Source organism: Hylobates moloch, unplaced genomic scaffold (genome assembly GCF_009828535.3).
Source record: "Hylobates moloch isolate HMO894 unplaced genomic scaffold, HMol_V3 SCAFFOLD_1, whole genome shotgun sequence".
Lineage (NCBI taxonomy): Eukaryota > Metazoa > Chordata > Mammalia > Primates > Hylobatidae > Hylobates > Hylobates moloch.
The window spans coordinates 70065143-70086049 of NW_026652276.1; the positions used below are offsets into that span (position 1 = coordinate 70065143).

At 43.1% G+C, this 20907-nt stretch overlaps 1 protein-coding gene across 1 annotated transcript in view; it reads right to left on the reverse strand.

The window, feature by feature from the left end:
- ITGA6 (integrin subunit alpha 6) overlaps positions 1–20907 on the reverse strand; it is a 221439-nt gene that overhangs the window by 112744 nt on the left and 87788 nt on the right. The window lies entirely within an intron of this gene.

Here is a 20907-nt window from a genome sequence, read left to right on the forward strand (position 1 = left end):
GCGCCTTGCCCATTCTCCCTATTTTTAAAGGCTCCCAGAGGGGAAAACCAGAACATTTTTTTTTTCTGGCCATCTTAATGTTTTAACAGCTCTTTAGAGAAAACAATATCATCCTTATTCCTGACCCAAATCTCTCGTGCTGGGATTTAAAACCATTTCTTCTCGTTTGGTTCTTAGTAGAGATAGGAAACACCTGGGGCCCTTCCTGTGTTTATTGTACATGGTGTCTTGGGTTTCTCATTTTATTCTTTTTTTACTTCCTTATCCATCTCTCCTGAGTCCTCTCGAAATTCTTCATCTTCCTCTCTCATTATGAAGTCCTAAAGGAGCCACAATGCTTGGGACGGGACGCCAGTGCCCATAATATAAATATATATGTATCTTATATAGTAAACATATATATATGTACACGTGTATATATAGAGATGGTCTCTGACTTGTAATGGCTTAACTTATAATATTTCAACTTTATGATGGTGCAAAACCATTGCAATTTCAACAAAATATACAGTGTTCAATAAATTACATGGGAATTCAATACTTTATTCTAACACAAGCTTTGTGTTAGATGATTCCACCCAATTACAGGCTAATGTAAGTGTCCTGAACATGTTTAAGGTAGGCTAGCCTAAACTATAATGTGCAATAGGTTAGGTGTATTAAATGCACTTTCAACTGATAAACTCATTGTAAGGTGAGAATATTGTAAGTCAAAAAAGTATTTAATACACCTAGCCTACCAAATATCATAGCTTAGCCTTTTAAATCTTTTAAAAAAGATGTTCATATGCACCAGCTCATTTAAACCTTAAAATCACCATTCTGTGAGATGGCCAAGGAGCCATTATTACTTCCATTTTATAGCTGAGAAAACTCATGGAGTTGAAGTGAATTGCCCAGAGTCCTAATCTAAACCTAGTAAGCAGCTGGACAAGGAGCCTAACTCAAGCTATCTGATTCCCAGTGCAGGGCCTTCTTCATGACACCTTCTCATCTTTTATGTGTCAATCTTACATTGTAGGACTGTACACCAGGCCCCTGTCCATCTAGACCCAACCCCCTACCGCCTTGTTTTTCCTCTGCACCCTGTTCACACTTACGTCAGAGCACATCAAACATTCCATTCCAGTTATCTTTTACTTCTGGAGGGCAAAGACAACAGCCTACTTATCAGAGATTTCTCCTGCTTTACAGAGTGGCTTAGTCCTTTGTAGGTGCTCAACAGATGTTATGAATGAATGACAAAAGCATCATAGGGAGGCATAGAGATGGTGTTTATGCTATCAAATCTACTACTATGAGGCAAATAAGCTTAATTAAATAAAAGGGACAATTACACAACTGCTTTAGAGCATTAAATGAAGCTTCCACCTTGAAAATTTTTATAAAATGAGCTTCCTTAGTCGCAGCATATTATACAGCATTATAATATCCAAGTTATAATCATATTTTGCCGTGGTTATAAAATATTAAAAATCAGGCCAGGCAAGGTGGCTCGCGCTTGTAATTCTAGCACTTTGGGAGGCCGAAGTGGGCGGATTACCAGAGGTTGGGAGTTCAAGACCAGCCTGGCCAACATGGTGAAACCTCGTCTCTACTAAATATACAAAAAATTAGCCAAGCACAGTGGTGCGCACCTGTAATCCCCACTACTCTGGAGGCTGTGGCAGGAGAATCGCTCGTACCCGGGAGGCAGAGGTTGCGGTGAGCTGAGATCACGCCACTGCACTCCAGCCTGGGCTACAGAGTGAGACTTCATCTCAAAAAACAAAAAAACAAAAAATTAAAAATCTATATAACACCAATGTTAAATATTAAATCAACCATTTTTCACTTCAAATCTAGGAAATTCTTTCTCATGTTAATGGTAGTCTTATTCTTCACAGTAAAGTGACTCCTCCTTTTTTTCCCAGAACATTTCCAAACAGTAGATGTCTAATATCACTAACTACATGGCAAGTATTTATTGCTCACATTGTTGGGTCATATTTTTATTCCTAACTTCCCACAGAAAAGCTACATAGGGTAAGCCAGCTTAACATTTATACCGCATAGCCATTCCTTTTGTCCCATAAAAAATAACAGATTAGAAATTCCAACCTCTGTTTAGAGAGTGGCTTGACTTTTAACTTCTTTATGGCTTGAGACAACTTAAAGTTTAGATATTTAAAACTAAACATTGAATCTATAGTTCACATCGGAAAGCACAGTTTTAACCCAAGGACTTCCTATACCTGGGAAATTTGTGCTCCCTGTGACATCCTGTAAAATGGTCTTTTTCTCTCCTCGGGGGGGAAAATTTGCATTCAGTGATGCATAATTAGCAAATTAGGAGCCAGCAATGAATAATAACAATGTCTTCTCACAAAGTCTTAAGGACCAAGTATTTATAATATTTACATTTTCTTGCTATTTTATTTCACTGTGAAAACTGAAGGGAAATAGTAGTGTTGATGTTATTACTAAAGTACCATTATGAGATTAAAAGAAAAAAGGCAAAGGCTGAGTGTTTCTGTAATTATTTATGGCTTGTTATCTAAGATCAATTTTTTTTAAGATCCTCCAAAGGAGAAGGGAAGCTGTTGTTTCCTGTACACAAAACTTGCTTTGTCACAATCGACAATTTGGAGACCATAATAAGCAGTAGAGGACTTATGGTTTCTCCACCAGAAAGGACGGCTTTCTAAAGACTTTGAACTGAGCTCTTTGTGAAGATCCAAAGTTCCCTTACTGGCAGCCATCGTGGTGCTCAATGGCACACAAGGGGAGGAAACTTCTGGCATTTTCAATTCTAGTGGAAGTTCAGCACTTGGTTTAGACAAATCAGGCCTCAGGCTTGCTAGGGCTCAGGAGTCCGGAAAGTTGATGAGTATATGCAGACTACTGGAAAGCAAATGGACAGGTGAGCTGTCAGGATCCAATGTCCAGTCTTTTAGGCTAGGTCATGTGGTTGGGGTCAAAGTTCAGCAGTGCAGAAAGGACAGGGAGAAACATGTGGTACCCGCATTGGGTTTGAAGTTCAGAGTTTGGGAGGCACCACCCAGATCCAGAGCATTGGTTGAAGGGTGTGAAACTGACAGAGTGGAGTGGGCAGGAATGTAGGCTTAACCTCCGCTTGCTTCTTCAGGCTTCTCTTCAACCAAACCTGCCAAGCCATATTGAACCACTTGGCACTTTTCTGAATGAGCTAAATTTTCTTTGCCTTGTTTCCGGGGCTTTCCACATGCTGCTACCTCTGCCTGGAAGGTACACAATTGTTCTACTCTACTCTACACACACTCAGGAATCACCTTTTTTTTTTTTTTTTTTTTTTGAGACGGAGTCTCGCCCTTGTTGCCCAGGCAGGAGTGCAATGGCGTGATCTCAGCTCACTGCAACCTCCGCCTCCCGAGTTCAAGCAATTCTCCTGCCTCAGTCTCCCGAGTAGCTGGGATTACAGGCATGCACCACCATACCTGGCTAACTTTGTATTTTTAGTAGAGACAGGGTTTCTCCATGTTGGTCAGGTTGGTCTTGAACTCCTGACCTCAGGTGATCCTACCGCCTTGGCCTCCCAAAGTGCTGGGATTACAGGTGTGAGCCACTGGGCCCGGCCAGGAATCACTTTTATGGAAAGCCTTTCCTAATCCATGCCACACCCCCAAGACTAAATTCGGTGCCCCTCCCCTAGAATCCCCATGGTCTCCATAGACATGCCACCAGAGTACCATTTAATATAAAACCTTCATAGAGTTTCAACCACTTTTCTTATTAATGGAGCACTTCCTTCAAAAGAAATCCTACTCAGAACCCAACGCAAAAGAGCAGGTGCTTTGACAAAGTGGAGGAGGGTGACCAATGCGCTGCCTACTTGGCCCCATTGTTTACCCAAGGAAGTCACCCCTGAGAAACTTTAAGAAAAGGCTAAAGGGGCTCAGAAGATGCTTTTAAAATCCCAGGCCTAATATATATGCTTGCTTATATTAAAATACACAAAATACAGGCATGCTTTATTCAAAGCTGTCCCATGAAGTACTTATTTATATTGAAGTACTTATTTATATCAACACTTTTAGCTGATATAGTTTTGAATTCGTATGGCATGGACACTGAGTAATCAGAAATCCACCAACTATTAACAAGCACGGCTGTCCAGTGCATACCAGAAGAACATATGCAAACTTTTATTCACTACAAATCCACTATTAGTGTGTATTTTATCCAGGCTGCAAGCCACTGGCACATCAGCTACATTACTCCAAGTTGGACAACCATGTTTTTAATCCAATGTGGCCTTTCTTCCTGCCCATTATTTTACAGTATGATGAATACCCATTATAGTCGATAAAGTGTGAAGGATGGAGTCAAACATTCCCGAAGAAGCAATGGAAGTGACCTACATAGAACCTGGAATGCAAATGTTAGGGTGCCTTCTATCATCTCCAAAGAAGTGGTTAAGAAAACAGTAAGTCTCATGATGAGCAGGTAACTAGGGATTAGTAGGCATCATGGATATCCTGGTAACCTAGGAGGGTTAACCCACAGGTGAGCGAATGGGAGTTGGAAAGAATGAAAACATGTTTGCTAGGGCACCAAAACTGGGACATAGCTCCAAAAGGTCTCTGCTAGAGTGACTCTGTACCCTCACCACTTCAATTAGAGTCCCCATGTCCAGAAGACATCTACTGTATGTCCACTCCAACTCAGATACCTTGGGTATATGCATGTACACATAGCCCTGGGAGAATGTCAATTTATTTCTTAAGTTTACTTGGGAGAAGAACCCGGGGTATGCGCCACAGAAGTGAAAATAAAATGTTTTACTGTAAACCTTTCATATGATGTTAATTTTATATGCTCATATATAAAATCACCAGCTTTTTTGTCTGCCTCACCTATTAAACTGTAAGTTTCTTGAGGATAGAAACAATGTCCTATCCATCTCAGTATCTCTGACCCAAATACAACACCAAAGAGATTATAATAGCAGGTTCCTGGGCCTAAACAAAGACCCCTGGGAAAGAAGAAATCCATAGAATCTAACTGCAGAGCAACTGGGAGGCAACAGCAGAAGAGCATAGTGGCAAGACTGAATCCTACATAAGAAGGTCTCTCCCTGCCTACAGCTAGAGCTGGACACAGTCCAGGGCCCAGGGTCCTCCCAGAGACTTGGAAGAAAATGCAACTCCATTGTGCACAGTAAGATTTCCAGGAAAGTCAATAGAGGGACATACGAAGCCTGATGCTTCGTGCTTGTAAGATACTTATCTGTCTCTGACTTGAGTGGCTTTCTCAGGCCAGAGAAAGAAAATGAACATTATGAAAGGGCTTTAATTGGCCTGGGCAGTGCTGATAGTAACATAAGTTACCATGGTAGCTAATGCGCACACTTCCTTCTCAATAAATAATACCTCCTTATCTGCTTTCTAAAGAAAGAATTAATAAAAGAAGAAGAAAAGAAAGCAAAGCTACACCTCCTGTAAAAGATGCCCATTTCTTTCTGCTGTTAACTTTTGGGGATTCTAGCTTTGCTTGAGAAGCTGCCATGTGATTATTTGGATCTCAAAGAGCAAACAACCCTTACTTAATAACAGATGCTGTAAAAGCTGTGCAAGGGAATATCTTATAGTCTCTTTGACTGCTGTGAGGTGGAGGGCATTTTGAGGCACCGGAGGGAATTGGGAGACTTACTCAGAGCCCATTCATGACAACATCTGTAGTAATTACGGAAGAAGAAATGGAAGCACGAAAGGCTATTTGAAATGGTTCTGTCTTTAAAATTGAAAGGATGATCTTACAATATTTTAGGATGACATTATGTGTAGATGCTTTTACAACTTCTTTGGTAGAAACGATCTGGAATCAGAGCCCAACTAGAGATTAAAGGGCTTGGGGTGAGAGGGGGTATGAACTCACTTCTTTGTTTCATTGGTTCAGCTCCAGCCTTTCTCCTTCACAGAAATCAGATGCAGGAAAAAACCCTCTGAGATCATCTTATGGATGCCCCGCAGGGTCAGCGCCAGTCTATTCTTTGTGTATCTGAGTGAAATGCTTTATTCAGGCAATTTTGAAAAGATTTAAGTAATGCAGCTCCCACCACTTTCTCTGGCAAATTTTAGTATTCACATCCTTGAGCAAAGGTTTGGTTTTATTATTATTATTATTTTTTCTTACAAAATGGCAGGCAGATGATGGCTGGCCGTTGCTTTCAGGCCAACAACCTGCAGAATCTTCTGCTGGTAGAAATGCCACATGAGTAATAGGGGCCTCTGTAAGAGCAGGCTTCCAAGGCGCCTCGGCATCAGGGGTGCGTCCAGGGTTTTGTGGAATAGTAGAAAATTTCATTTTCTCCCTTTTCACACTTTTCTTTGTATACTGGAGGGAACCATCAAGTGCTGCAAGCCCACAGTCTTCTTCTAGGGAAAAGACCCCCAACCCCCCTGCTAAGGGACAGGTCTAGGAAGGCAATGTACAGACTGGTGAGTGTCTTTATTTAATTTTTTTTGAGACGGAGTCTCACTCTGTCACCCAGGCTGGAGTGCAGTGGCGTGATCTCGGCTCACTGCAACCTCCGCCTTCCAAGTTCAAGCAATTCTCCTGCCTCAGCCTCCCTAGTAGCTGGGATTACAGGCATGTGCCACCATGCCTGGCTAATTTTTGTATTTTTAGTAAAGACGGGGTTTCACCATATTGGCCAGGCTGGTCTCGAACTCCTGACCTTGTGATCTGCCCACCTCTGCCTCCCAAAGTGCTGGGATTATAGGCATGAGCCACTGTGCCCAGCCCTGGTGAGTGTCTTTGCATGAAATCCAGAAGATTGTTGGTGTTTAAACCAGGCCTGTCATTGTGGAGTTTGAACATATAAGAGCACTGATTCACTGGCAATGAGCAGTGAAAGTCCACAGATGAACCGAAGCCGTAAGTAAGCAGAAGCCATGGCTCTCCCTGAGTGAAGGGCCAGCTGAACGCGCCAACACAGAGCCAAGGCACAGGGTATGAAACACAATGCAAGGCACTGGGTGGATGCTGGGAAAAGCCAAGGAAAAACGAAAAGAGCTCAGTCACTGTAATGGTGGGGATACAAAATTGTCACTGTGAGGGAGCAACAAAGGAAGCCCTGGAGAAGACTTAGATCATTCCAGCTGCTGAACTCTACTCTCTCTTCTGTGGGCAGCTGGTGTCCTCCATCCCAGGCTCCTGTGGGATCCCCATTTTCCGCCATGTCTGTTTTTACATCTACTGTTATTCGAGGCAACCTGAGAGAATCTCCAGGCCCTCAGGGTGTGATGAACCAGCCCTTTATCCCAGAGCCCAAACTACAAACTCAGTCATCACACGAATGGACTTGGCCCAAATGAGGAGGCACCAAGATTATATAAGAAATGTCTAGGGGGCAATGTGTAAGGCATGAAGTACAGTTTTGAAGGCCAAGTTCCAAACATCATTCATGAGCCTTCTTTTGGTCATCGGCCTCTATTCAGGAAATAGAATTACATGGCAGATGTTTAATATGCAGCGAAGCCATGAAGAGGGTCCCTCCCACACGGGGACATCTCGGCCTTCAGAGACTTTCACCCTTGCCACTCAGCCAGCTGCATGACTGAGTCGAAGCCAGCTAGGGAGGTGGGGGGGTGGGGGCAGGGTTATGGGCTTTCGCTGTCCTTGTCACCTCTCCCCCTCAGGCTGCCAAATGGGAACCCACAGACTTAGTATGCCAGTGTGACAGTCCCCAGGGTGAATGGGGCCCCTGGAGTTGTACAACACAATAGCCCTGCTTGGTGGCCCTTTGGGAGACCCAGTGGCAAGAATGACTGTGCCCTCAGCAGCTGCAGACCCTGAGCCTTCCTCTTCCCCAACCCCTCTGTACCATTCTTTTTTTTTTTTTTGTATTTTTAGTAGAGACGGGGTTTCACTGTGTTAGCCAGGATGGTCTCCATCTCCTGACCTCGTGATCCGCTCACCTCGGCCTCCCAAAGTGCTGGGATTACAGGCTTGAGCCACCGCACCCGGCCAGCCCTCTGTACCATTCTTGTGTGTGTACCATTCTTGCTGTACTTCCAAGAGAAAGTCCAACTTGTTCATTTTCAAACACCGAATCATCCTGCTCAGCCCCCGATTCCCCACTCCCATGACTCCCCCCTTTGCTGTGACACAAGAGAGACCTAAATCAATAGCATGAGCAGACAGCGACTCTCAGCCACTAACAAACATGTCGACCTAAAGGGAAGGAGCTCAGGCAAAATTAACATAAGTAGTTTATTTGGGCCAAACTTAAGCGTTGCAACTTGGGAGCATAGATTCAATTGCCCTCAATATATACACAATTACAAGTGGATTTTTAAAGGCAAAAGGGGGGACTGGGAGTGGGCTGACACAAAGCTATTGTCAGGAATTCTCATAGTTTATAGAAATGACATTGATTAGTGATTGGCTATAGATTGTTAAGCTATAGGGTGTGGGTTTACCGTCTGGTGTGGCACTATTAGGTGAATTTATAGTTACTTGTGGCAATAATAAGCAGTTTCAGGAGATAAATACATAGCTCAGAGTGGGTAGTGGAACGTAATTGCTGTCTCATTTTAACGTCTTTCTGGACCTGATAATTTAAAAGGACTCACATTCCTCAGATAAAAGTTCTTTTGTTTTCTCAAATGGTAACTCTTCTTCCTTCTGAGTAAAGAGATGTGACTAATGTGAGGCAGGGCTTCTGAGGGAGGGACCAGGGGCAGCTATTTGGTCCTCCTTTGCTCCTGCCTCCTGTGCTCCTCCCTGGTTTGCTCTTTGATCAAAAGAAGCAGCCGGTACTAAGGAAGGAAGGCCAGTACAGAGCAAGTCACATCTATCATTCAAGTTTCCTTACAATAACTCACCACCAAAAGAAACTGTAAAGTGGGAGAAATAGGATGACTTCGAAAGCAAAAATGCAACTTTCTAGCGTATTTGATTATATGTAGTCACAAAGTAAGGAAAAGTCATTGGTTTGTTGGATTTTTTTTAAGTTCCAAATATTGTACTTGTAAAGTACACTCTTTTTGTAGGAAGTGGCTGGCCCAATCCCATTACTGGGTATATACTCAAAGGAATATACAATGTTCTATTATAAAGACACATGCACATGTATGTTCATTGCAGCACTATTCACAATAGCAAAGAGATGGAATCAACCTAAATGCCCATCAGTGGTAGACTGGATAAAGAAAATATAGTACATATATGCCATGGAATACTGTGTAGCCATAAAAAAGAACGAGATCCTGTCCTTTGCAGGGACATGGATGGAGCTGGAGGCCGTCATCCTTAGCAAACTAACGCAGGAACAGAAAACCAAATACCACATGTCCTCACTTATAAGTGGGAGCTACATGATGAGAACACATGGACACATAGAGGGGAACAATACACACTGGGGCCTACTTGAAGGTAGAGGGTGGGAAAAGGGAGAGATCAGAAAAATAACTATTGAGTACTAAGCTTAGTACCTGGGTGACAAAATGATCTGTACAACAAACTTCCATGACATGAATTTACCTATATGACAAACCTGCACATGTACCATTGAACCTAAAATAAAAGTTTAAAAAAAAACCCAAAAGACAGTTACATAAGTTTTCTGGAATTTGTGGGCAAAAAAGTAGTTGTAATGTTACAGGAAAGGGGTCCTGATCCCAACCCCAAGAGAGGGTTCTTGGATCTCATGCAAGAAAGAATTCAGGGTGAGTCTATAAAGTGAAAGCAAGTTTATTAGGAAAGTAAAGAAATAAAAGAATGACTACTCCACAGACAGAGCAGCCCCAAGGGCTGCTGGTTGCTTATTATTATTATTATTTTTGAGACAGAGTCTTGCTCTGTTGTGCAGGCTGAGTGCAGTGGTGCCATCTTGGCTCACTGTAACCTCCACCTCCCAGGTTGAAGCGATTCTCCTGCCTCAGCCTCCCCAGTAGCTGGGACTACAGGTTTGTGCCACCATGCCTGGCTAATTTTTGTATTCTTGGTACAGATGAGGTTTCACCATGTTAGTCAGGTTGGTCTTGAACTACTGATCTCAGGCAATCCACCCGCTTTGGCTTCCCAAAGTGCTGGAATTACAGGCGTGAGCTTGGTTGCCTATTTTTGTTTTGTTTTGTTTTGTTTTGAGACGGAGTCTCACTCTGTCACCCAGGCTGGAGTGCAGTGGTGCAATCTCGGCTCACTGCAATCTCCACCTCCTGGGTGCAAGCGATTCTCCTGCCTCAGCCTCCCCAGTAGTTGGGACTACAGGCACCTGCCACCACACCTGGCTAATTTTTGTATTTTTAGTAGAGATGGGGTTTCACCATGTTGGCCAGGATGGTCTCGATCTGTTGACCTCATGATCAACGCCCCCCTTCTCGGCCTCCCAAAGTGCTGGGATTATAGGTGTAAGCCACCGCTCCAGGCCGCCTATTTTTATGGTTATTTCTTGATGCTATGCTAAACAAGGGGTGGATTATTCATGCCTCCCCTTTTTAGGCCATATAGGGTAACCTCTTGATGTTGCCATGGCATTTGTAAACTGTCATGGTGATAGTGGGAGTGTAGGAGTGAGGACCATCAGAAGTCACTCTCGTGGGCATCTTGGTTTTGGTGGGTTTTAGCCGGCTTCTTTACTGCAAACTGTTTCATCAGCAAGGTCTTTATGACCTGTATCTTGTGCTGCCTGCTATCTCATCCTGTGACTTAGAATGCCTTAACTGTCTGGGAATTCAGCCCAGTAGGTCTCAGCCTCATTTTGCCCAGCTCCTATTCAAGATGGAGCTGCTCTGGTTCACATGCCTTTGACAGTAGCAAAAAGCAGTCCCCTTTCATTTCAATCCCATCGTTGTTCTTTTTTTTGGAGTTTTTAATTCCTTAAATCTCTATGCATAGCTTTTGTTCCCTAAATGTGGTTATGAGTTCAAGATGGCCCACTGCTCAGACCTTCCTTAAGTGTGGAGGCTTTCTGTTGGCTGTGGACTACCCTAGAGTTATCCCTGACAGGCAAACACTCGTAGGCCACTGTGTCAGCCAGCTATGGGTGCCTGTCTAGAAGGCCACTCACAGGCAGGATGCAGATGGATGAAGTCACACAGCCCTGCTTCCTCAAAAGATGCATTTTCTCAGTTTGTTTTTGATTAACACATCCTTCTTCCCATCCCTGACACCAGGGTAGGTTCATCAAAATCTATGGAAATGTCTGTAGGTTGCAGGAAGGTCCCTTGATTCTGAAACACAGGGCTGGAGAGAAGGCACAGTATTCCAACGGAATAATTCACAGAACCACTGGCAGAGAGTAAAGGAATTCTTGACTTTATTTGGGTTCCCCTCCCCCCACGTCATTCAACATTTTAAAATACTTTCACCTGCTTCAGTGAAGTTACAGCTAGGGAACTTGTTGACTACCACGTGCTGTTATTTTAGTTAATATCCTTCTCCCCAGAGCTGAGAGTGTTTGCAGGAGGGCTTTGCAATGCATGGCTTTCTTTCCATCCTGATAAGCTTCATTTCCAAGCTGGTGGCTCTCTGAAATTCTTTTGCAAAACAGAGCCTCAGATCTCTCGCTCCTTCCTGGTTCTATGGAGATTCTATATGAGAATTTAGAACAAGGCTCAGCATTCACCAGAATGCCTGGCCTTCTATTCTCTCCTGCGATTGCTATGTTAATGAATCTGTTGGATGTCGCTGTGACCTACAAGCTTCTACCCAGCGGGAGAGCCCTGCATCTAAACTGCTGATATGTCACACTAAGAAAGGAAAAGAGGCCCTTCCTGGCCAGGCAGAGAAGCAAGGGGGTTTGGGAAGCCTTCCAAGACTCAGATCATTGTGTAGAGATGTAAAGATCACAACTCTCCTTGTTATTACTGGTGATAAATGGCTGGGCAGGCAGATCTGCACCACAAGAATTGCTGAAATTGAGGAAACCTTGTGGAATGAACAAGCAATTGAGGAGGAAGTGAGAGGCCGATGGCAGTGTGACCTTAGTGGCAGAAAAGCCATATGTCATGTTGCTGTAACAATTTATGGCAAATATTTCTCTGTCTGGGGTTTGCCTTTAAATAGAAATTGCAAATGATGCAAGCTCAGGGTCATCACCTCCAAGTGCAAAGTCCTGCCAGTGGAGAAAGCTGCATGGAAGGGTTTCACAGGTTTGGGGAACTTTTGGCATGAAAGAGCCCAGTTCTTTGAGTTTGAGTTTCATCTACTCTTTTTTTAAGGATGAGTGGATATGTGAAAGTTGCAGCTGGAAATGAGCAGCTTCTCATAGGCTTTTAACAAACTCAGGGTTTGTTAAAACAAGGATGAGGTGGCTCATCCCTGTGTCTGAATTCTCAGCAGCTCAGATCCCTGGCTTGTTTCTTGGGGATCCCATCCATGAGGACTGATATGGTTTGGCTGTGTCCCCATTCAAATCTCATCTTGAATTGTAGTTCCCATAATCCCCACATGTGGTGGGAGGGACCTGGTGGGAGGTAATTGAATCATGGGGACAGTTTCCCCATGCTCTTCTCATGATAATGAGTAGGTTCTCATGAGATCTGATGGTTTTATTTTATTTATTTATTTTTTAAGATGGAGTCTTGCTCTGTCGCCCAGGCTGGAGTGCAGTGGCACGATCTCGGCTCACTGCAAGCTCCGCCTCCCAGGTTCACGCCATTCTCCTGCCTCAGCCTCCTGAGTAGCTGAGACTACAGGCGCCCGCCACCATGCCCAGCTAACTTTTTGTGCTTTTTTTTAGTAGAGACGGGGTTTCACTGTGTTAGCCAGGATGGTCTCGATCTCCTGACCTCGTGATCCACCCACCTCGGCCTCCCAAAGTGCTGGGATTACAGGAGTGAACCACGGCGCCTGGCTGATCTGATGGTTTTATAAGGGGCTTCCCCCTTCACTTGGCTGACATTCTTCTCTCTCCTGCCGCCTCATGAAGAAGGACATGTTTGCTTCCTCTTCCACCGTGATTGTAAGTTTCCTGAGGCCTCCCCAGCTGTGTGGAACTTCGAGTCAATTAAACCTCTTTCCTTTATAAATTACCCAGTCTCAGGTTATGTCCTTACAGCAGCATAAGAATGGACTAATACAAGGACCTTCACGAGTATCTCAGGCCTAGCAATGTCCACTAGTCTGGACAAAGGCATGCATGGCTGCAGAGACCCTCTGGCACCGTGTCAGCCACACACATTTCTTAGTTTCATCTGTTACTTCACAAACAATGCTGGAAAGGTACAATAGATGACTGGGTTGAGTTACCTCTCTACAACACAGGGAAGAAAATGCTCAAGGCCATAGGAAACTGGGCAGACATTCCAGAAATAGGATGTCCAGGGATTCAAAGATAATGCCATCATGGGGACTGGCCATAGGGAGCACTTGGTCCAGGAATGGGCAGAAAGTAGTGCCATTCAGCTCCCCAGCTGGTGAAAGGAACAGCCATCCTTTGGCTTCCATGTGGGGAGCCACCTGGAGACCCCTGGTCTTGGGTAACCACCTTCAAACTGCAGTTCTGTCTGCCCCTCCCCTGCATCACTCAGGAACTTGCCTCTCCATCCTCTGGATCTCATGGTAAATGCATACCCTTGCATTTCCTCTGGGACAACTGTCTCTTATACAGTTTGAGCCCAGGGAAGGCCTTGGCTTGGTCATCACGGCTTAAATACCATATTCTTCTTCCTCCACTCCTCATACCTCCAGTCAAATAAGGTGATTTTGATGGTTACCAGGTAGCTCGTGAGGCCAAGATATTCCATTCACCAGGGTTTGAGGTGAGTCAATAGAGAAACAGAGAATCTACGCTATTGTTAAGCAAACATTCTCTTTATGGGTATTTGGCCCGAACAAGTTCTGTTATGTGGAGCACACTGATAGAATTGAAAATGTAAAATGTTAAAAACTTAGCATCAAGAAACAGTGGCTCAAAATAAACATGGAGATGAAAGATCACAGACATAGGTCATCATTAGAAAGGATAATACAGTGTTCTTAAAGCAGAGATCCAGAAAAATATCTGTTAAAATGCAAAACATAATCAGAAACAAATTCTAATATCAGGACTTATATGAATATATACACAAACTGGGAGTGGTGGCTCACGCCTGTAATCCCAGCACTTTGCGAGGACGAGGCAGGCAGATCACAAGGTCAGGAGTTCGAGACCAGCCTGGCCAACATAGTGAAACCCCATCTCTACCAAAAATACAAAAATTAGTTGGGCATGGTGGTGCGTGCCTGTACTCCCAGCTACTCAGGAGACTGAGGCAGGAGAATCGCTTGAACCCAGGAGGCAGAGGCTGTGGTGAGCCAAGGTCATGCCACTGCACTCCAGCCTAGGCAACAGAGTGAGACTCAGTCTAACAACAACAACAACAACAACAAAAATATATATATACACACACACACACACACACACACACAAGTGTAGGTCTGTCGTGTGTATGTGCATTTGTATATGTGTGGGAGAGGGAGAAGGAGAGAGAGAACGAGAGAACAAGAGCTTGAGCAAGCAGTGGAGGTGGGGAAAGATCTCTTGGTCACCATCTGTCCTCCATTTCCTAATTCTAAGAAGCAAAGAAATGGCCAACATTAAAATTTTAGGTTAGAGGGGACCTCTGGGATATTAGAGGCAAGGCATCAGAGCAGCTAATGGAAATTCTTGCTACTTTCACATGACACCATGTGATTTGTCTTTATGTGGGGCCCTGGTTACTGAGCCCCCTCCCTTCTTCCCTATCACTCACTCCCTTCCTCTAGCCTTCTGATCACTGCTCATAGCAGCGCAGATCTCTCTGCAGACATAGTACTGTCTTAGGGAATTATCTGCAAGGAATCTTGTGTACCTGGTTTGTTTTATTGGCTAGCAAGTAGATGCATTATTTCCTAGTCAAGAGGCAGGGCAGAACAGCGTAGGGCCAGGATGCAAGGCTACATTAGCAAAGGCAGCTGTTTGGACCACAGTCTTCTCAGGCAAAGTAGCAGAGAAGAGTGACTGATGTCAGCTTCCACCAACACTGAGAATTCTACATTGAGCTGGAACCAGGATCTCGGGACAGTGGCTCTAGATAGGATCTGAGGCAGCAGGATGTCATGCTTTCGAGCACCTTCCTGGAATTCTGCTCTACTGGCCAAGTGGAAACCTAATCATTTCAGGAACCAAGTGCTTTCTTCTTATAGGAAAATATAATCTTCTCAAAGCAATGTGTGCCTGTCCTCCATGCTGCATTTTAGCTATCTATCAGGTGCAGAAAATTCTTCAGGGTGCCCGAGTTTGAATGCCTCACCTTTGCCACTCAAGGTGTGGCTGCTTTTGGGACCTCCCACATTCTTCCAGCAAGTTCATAGGATAACATGGAGACCAAAAAAATAAAAAGGAAACTCCTGGGGCTCAGAGAAGAGGGAATTCATCTTTTCATCCTCTCTTTTTATGAGTGCCATTATTAAGAATATGCTAAGGCTGATACATATCTTTCAGGCATTTGGCCAAGCTGCCAAGACATTTTAAGTTTGACTGGAAGGAGACTTATGCTTTCCAAATTGCTACCTTGACAAATGTTTCTATTTTATCCCCTGGATAGACTTAATTCATTTACTTATTGCACTGAAAGATTCAAGCTTAAAGATATTTAATTATGTCTAACCTTTCTCCCATTAAGTAGATTAAAAGTCTAAAGCATTGGCTGCCCCCACCCCCACCAACACCGTATGGCTGGTCTGTTAGATATGTATGTTCAATTGGAGCTTGCAAAAAGAAAGATATTACATCAGCCTTAAAACAGTATGTATTCAATATTTGATTCTATTTTAAGCTTACACTTGGCTTAATTGTACTAAGCAAGGAAATAATATTACAGTGAAGCCACTGAATTAATAAATATATTTCTGTTAGCGAGAAAGGCCAAAAAAGTCATCCAATGTAAATTTATCCTTGGCTACTGAGTGATTACTCTTTCAAGGACTTAGGAAATTGGCAAGACTTCTGGTTCTGTGCCAGAAGTGCTCTTAACTGTGGTCTTAAAATAGGGAAAAAATACTACACTTAAGAAAGTAGGTACAGGTTTCTTATTTGGGTGAGGCCCCTCACAATAAGGAATTCCTTAAAGGGAGATTGGGGAGAAATCTAAGTACTATATGTCTAGTAATGTCATTACTGCAAAAGGGAGACAGATAAATATCTTGGTAAGAAACTCTAATTGTGAATGATGCATATACTACAATGTTTCAATGCATGACAGCGTTTTCCTTGACATGTTGTGCTGAGACATATGGTAAAGGTGACACCACCTGTATTTTAAAAAATTGAAGAAATCTATCCTGGGGCTGTGTTTGTGTGTGTGTGTGTGTGTGTGTGTGTGTGTACGTGTGTGTGTGTCTGTGCACATTCACATGCATGTGTGCACATGCAGTGGTATGCTGGTAAATGTTTAACAACCAACTCTGTGGAATAAAAAGGCCAGGTTTGTAGTGCTTGCCAATACCCATGATGTAAATACCCCCATAATGGCCACGGTAAAATTATCTTCCTAAATGGAACACTGATCATGCAAAATAAAGTCTAAACATCTTAACATGGCCCATGACATCCTTAACCTTGACTTTCCAACCCCATTGCCTACCAAACCCACCTTGTACCCTGGTACTCCAGCCAAATTTTCTGTTGCTTCCCAAACACACTGAGATTTTTCTCATTGCTGTGCTTCTGCTCAGGATGTTCCTTCTTTCTGGAATAGTTGGTCCTCTTTTCTGGGTATGAAAAATTCCAAAACTTTCTTAAAGACACAGCTTAAATGTCACCATGAAGGCTTCCCGAAATCCTTCATAGAAGGAACTCCCTCTCCTTTAATAAGCACATTAATAGTACTTTTATATACCTTTATTGTTGCAATTATTACAACATAGAAGAATAACTTCTATGTTAGCTTCCCCACTAAACTGTGAGCTTCTTCAGAAAAAAGGAGTTTTATACATACCATTATATCTTTATATGTACCATTATCTTACACATTATTTGGTACATTTTAGGCACAAGTCATTTTTTTTGAATGAATGGTCAAATAACTTATAGCAGATATTCTTTAAGCACTTACTATGTACTAAGCACTTTACATGGACTATTTTGTTTAATTCTCTCCAGAGTCCAATGAGGTAGATACTGTTACTGCAATTTCCCCATGAGGAAACTAAGGCTTAGAGATATGAGTCACACTCAAAGGTCACACAGAAAACAGTGGTGGGACCAGGATTTGACCCAGGACATCTGACTTCAGCTCTTATATTTATACTAAACTGCCTCCCTGCATTGAAAATCTCCTTTTGCTCCAGATATTCAGTGAATCCTTTCTGGTTGTCTGGAATTAGGGATCTACACAGCCAGCTCTTATTCTCGAAGCCATCTGGGTATCCCATGGAAATTCAACCCACAATCCTAGTTATGCTGTTTGAACTTGGAAAGAAGACCTGCCTAACCCCATCTCAGAAATATTTGGATGTAGGGGAAAAAGGATTCCTCATCCCCAGGATGAAACCCTTTGGGAGAGCTCACTTCTGTCCTTCCAGGGTGGGGCTTTAAGATTTAAAGAGCAAGGCTTAATTAGAGTATTTCCTGGCTGAGTAAATATTAAACTTAAACTCAGCTCCGCCTTTGGCTAGCGAGTCTCAGTTTGAGGCTTGCCTTCCACGTTTCCTCCTGAGTTCCTCATAGAGGAATAGGGGTGGCGAATGAAGTCAAGGAAAGACTGTGGTCTAGGGAACAGAGTGACCCAAGGAGTGCTGATGAGGCAGAGACTGAGTCAACCTGTGCTGCAGATCTGTTACTAAACCCCAAACACACAGTTACTCTTTCCAACAGGTTAAATATTAATCTGTGTCACTGTTCCTTCCGTTGGGCATTAATTAGACTTTGTTTAATACGGTAATTCTGAGATCCACCTGCCAGAAAGGCTACCTTGGGCAAAGCAAGGGTTTTTCCACATTCTAAGAGGCCAGATCCATGGTAGTCACAAAGGAAGGACTCGATAGTTCTATGAGGCGATGAAACGTCACTAGAATTAATCTTGTTTTTCTCATTTTAACTGGAACACTGCCCAGAGGACCAAAATAAAAAGTGCAACCTGGATACCAACCCAGTCCATTGCCCTTAGCTCCCACAAAGCAGTCAGACTTTCCAGTGACCTGTACAGTGGGGACTGGGGGCAGGACGAGCTAACTAGGCACTTTATCAGTGTTGCTGTTTTGTAAGAGCTGTTGTATGAACTGATATGGATCAGCTGTGGGTTCTAAAAGGGTAGAAGCTGTGAAAAGTAGAGAGTAGGAGATTGAACTCGAGGACACCATCCCAGGCACAGCTGGTCAAGGAGATTGGCACCTACAGCACTTAGCAGAGAGTGAGCCATCCAACCAGTGTCCATCCACTCTTCTAGGAATGGAACCCTAGTTTTACCCTAGTGAACCGCCTTCTCCCCTTGATTGGGACCATCAATCAAGGTGCCTTGCCCAGTCCCAGCTAAGGAGAAGGTCTCTGACCCAAGCGAGGCTATTCAGGAATCTGAATGTTTAACCAAGTGATAAAATGACTGTTGGAGTTGATTTGGTAAGATATCACTCATCAGTTCTGCTTAGAACACATCTTCCTCTTCCACTCAAACTTCACAATTCCTGTCTAAGTCTAATTGTTCAACTTTCCTTTTGATTCTGTGAATTACCCAACAGCCATCAATTAGCATTTGTTTCTGTTGTTTGAATTTGTTCTATTGTTTGAATTAGCATTTGTTTCTGTTGCTTGACATCTGAAAATCATAACTCATATACTTTGTTGTGTTTATGAGTATGTGTTTAAATATCATCCTCCTTCTACACACACTAAATATTTTTCACTACTGTTTCCCTGCCTATAGTCCACCCACTGGACAAAGTTTGGAAAATATTTTTTAAAATTCAGACCTAGAGAATAGACAAATATAGGGAATAATCAGTTAAACACAGATTGGTGCCAATCAATTAAATCTGATTGCTTTCTGTTGCCAAGAGGGAATAAGAGTTTCATTTGGGCAAAAAGGAGGGAAGTCACTGAGATGCTTGGGGGCCTTGGGGAAAAGCAGCAAGCCTGGGTAGGGTCTAGATAAGGCAGCTTCTGAGCACTGCTGCCTGGAAGGGGGTCCAGGAAGAGAAAGACATGAAGAAAAGGAGGTGCAAGGCAAATGCCTCCTTTCTCCTTCCTCCGCCTCCCAGTCCCTGAGTCCTAGCAGCCAGAAATCAGGTTAGGACTATCAGGATAAGAGGGTAGCTTCAATGTAGGCTACATAAGTGTTTGTGGGAAGGCTCGGGACTCTAATGGTCACTTTAATATTGTTTCTATGGCAACATGTTTTTCTACTATCAGGAAAATAACACATTTTCTAGACCCATAATTTTCTAAATGTTCTGCACTCCTGAGATTCCACTCGTTATTTCTGGCATCACTAGTCTATCTGGAAGTCTTGGCATTCTTAACAGCCATTTGTCTGTTGTCTTCCTAAATATTAATATGAACCATTTATATATTGATATCCCTAGAAGGCAGGGATTATCAAAGCTCTGGCCAAATTTGTTTTTGGATCAAGTTGGATAAATCCCAAATCATTCTAGTTAGCAGATACTTCAACACATATAAACACACTAATTATTATATAATGATACCCAGTAAGCAAGGGAAGCTATGAGATCAGTTATAGATAAGCAAAACATACATAAAAATTTGTCTATCAAGAGATTTCTGGGCAATTTTACATTCAAATTGATATAGATTCATGTTTACATATTACTGGAGTCGCCAGCTGTGGCTTTTATTTAGTTCTGGAACACAGATAATAGTCTTAATAGGTCAATTTATGAGCTTTTCAAAGAAACAGTTTCCCAGATCAGACAATACAGATAGCTCTGTCATAGCCACCCCTCATCAGTCATCCATATGAAGATGAAAATGATGTAGAGTCAGGACCAGACCTGTCCTGTTAATTAGATTTCCTGGTTTGTCTTACAGAGTGATCTTCCCAGCATGGCTCTAGGCAATGCTACCTGGGGGTAAGGAGAACAGAAATTCCATTCCTCTCTGACTCACTCACTGCAAAGTCTTGGATAACTAACTCAGGTATCCAGGGCTTTACTCACTTGAGGGATAAGACGGGAATGAGGAAATAAGAATACCAAGTACACGCATAATTTGGAGGAATGAAGGAGAGATTAGTGACAATATCTGCAAAGGATTACAAGAAGCCACAAATACCCTCTTTTGGCAGAGGTATTTATAATCGTAAATGTAAATATACTTTATGTTTTATCCTTTTCTACAAAATCTTCTCTTGACAGACAATTGAGACTTTACTCAAAAGACAGATGATTGAAATTTTAACACCCACATGTTATCAATTCAAAGACACACATACTTTATCATCTCTGGAATACTCTGTCAACCAGGTTGGAGTGCAGTGGCACAGTCACTGCAGCCTCAACCTCCCAGGCTCAAGTGATCCTCCCATCTGAGCCTCCCAAGTAGTTGGGACCATAGGTTCACATCACTATGTTTGGTTGATATTTTCATTATTTTTTTGTAGAGACAGGTTCTCCCTATGTTGCCCACGCTGGTCTCGGACTCCTGGGCTCAAAGGATCCTCCCACCTTGGCCTCCCAAGTGCTGAGATTATAGGCTTGAACCACCATGCCAAGCCCCATGTCTTAAAACTGTTATTTTCACATTACTGAACTAGGGATGCACTTTACAATTCATGACTTTTTTTTTTTTTTTTTGAGACGGAGTTTTTTTTTTTTTTTTTTTTTTTTTGGAGACGGAGTCTCGCTCTGTCACCCAGGCTCGAATACAGTGGCATGATCTCGGCTCACTGCAAGCTCCGCCTCCTGGGTTCACGCCATTCTCCTGCCTCAGCCTCTCCGAGTAGCTGGGACTACAGGCGCCCG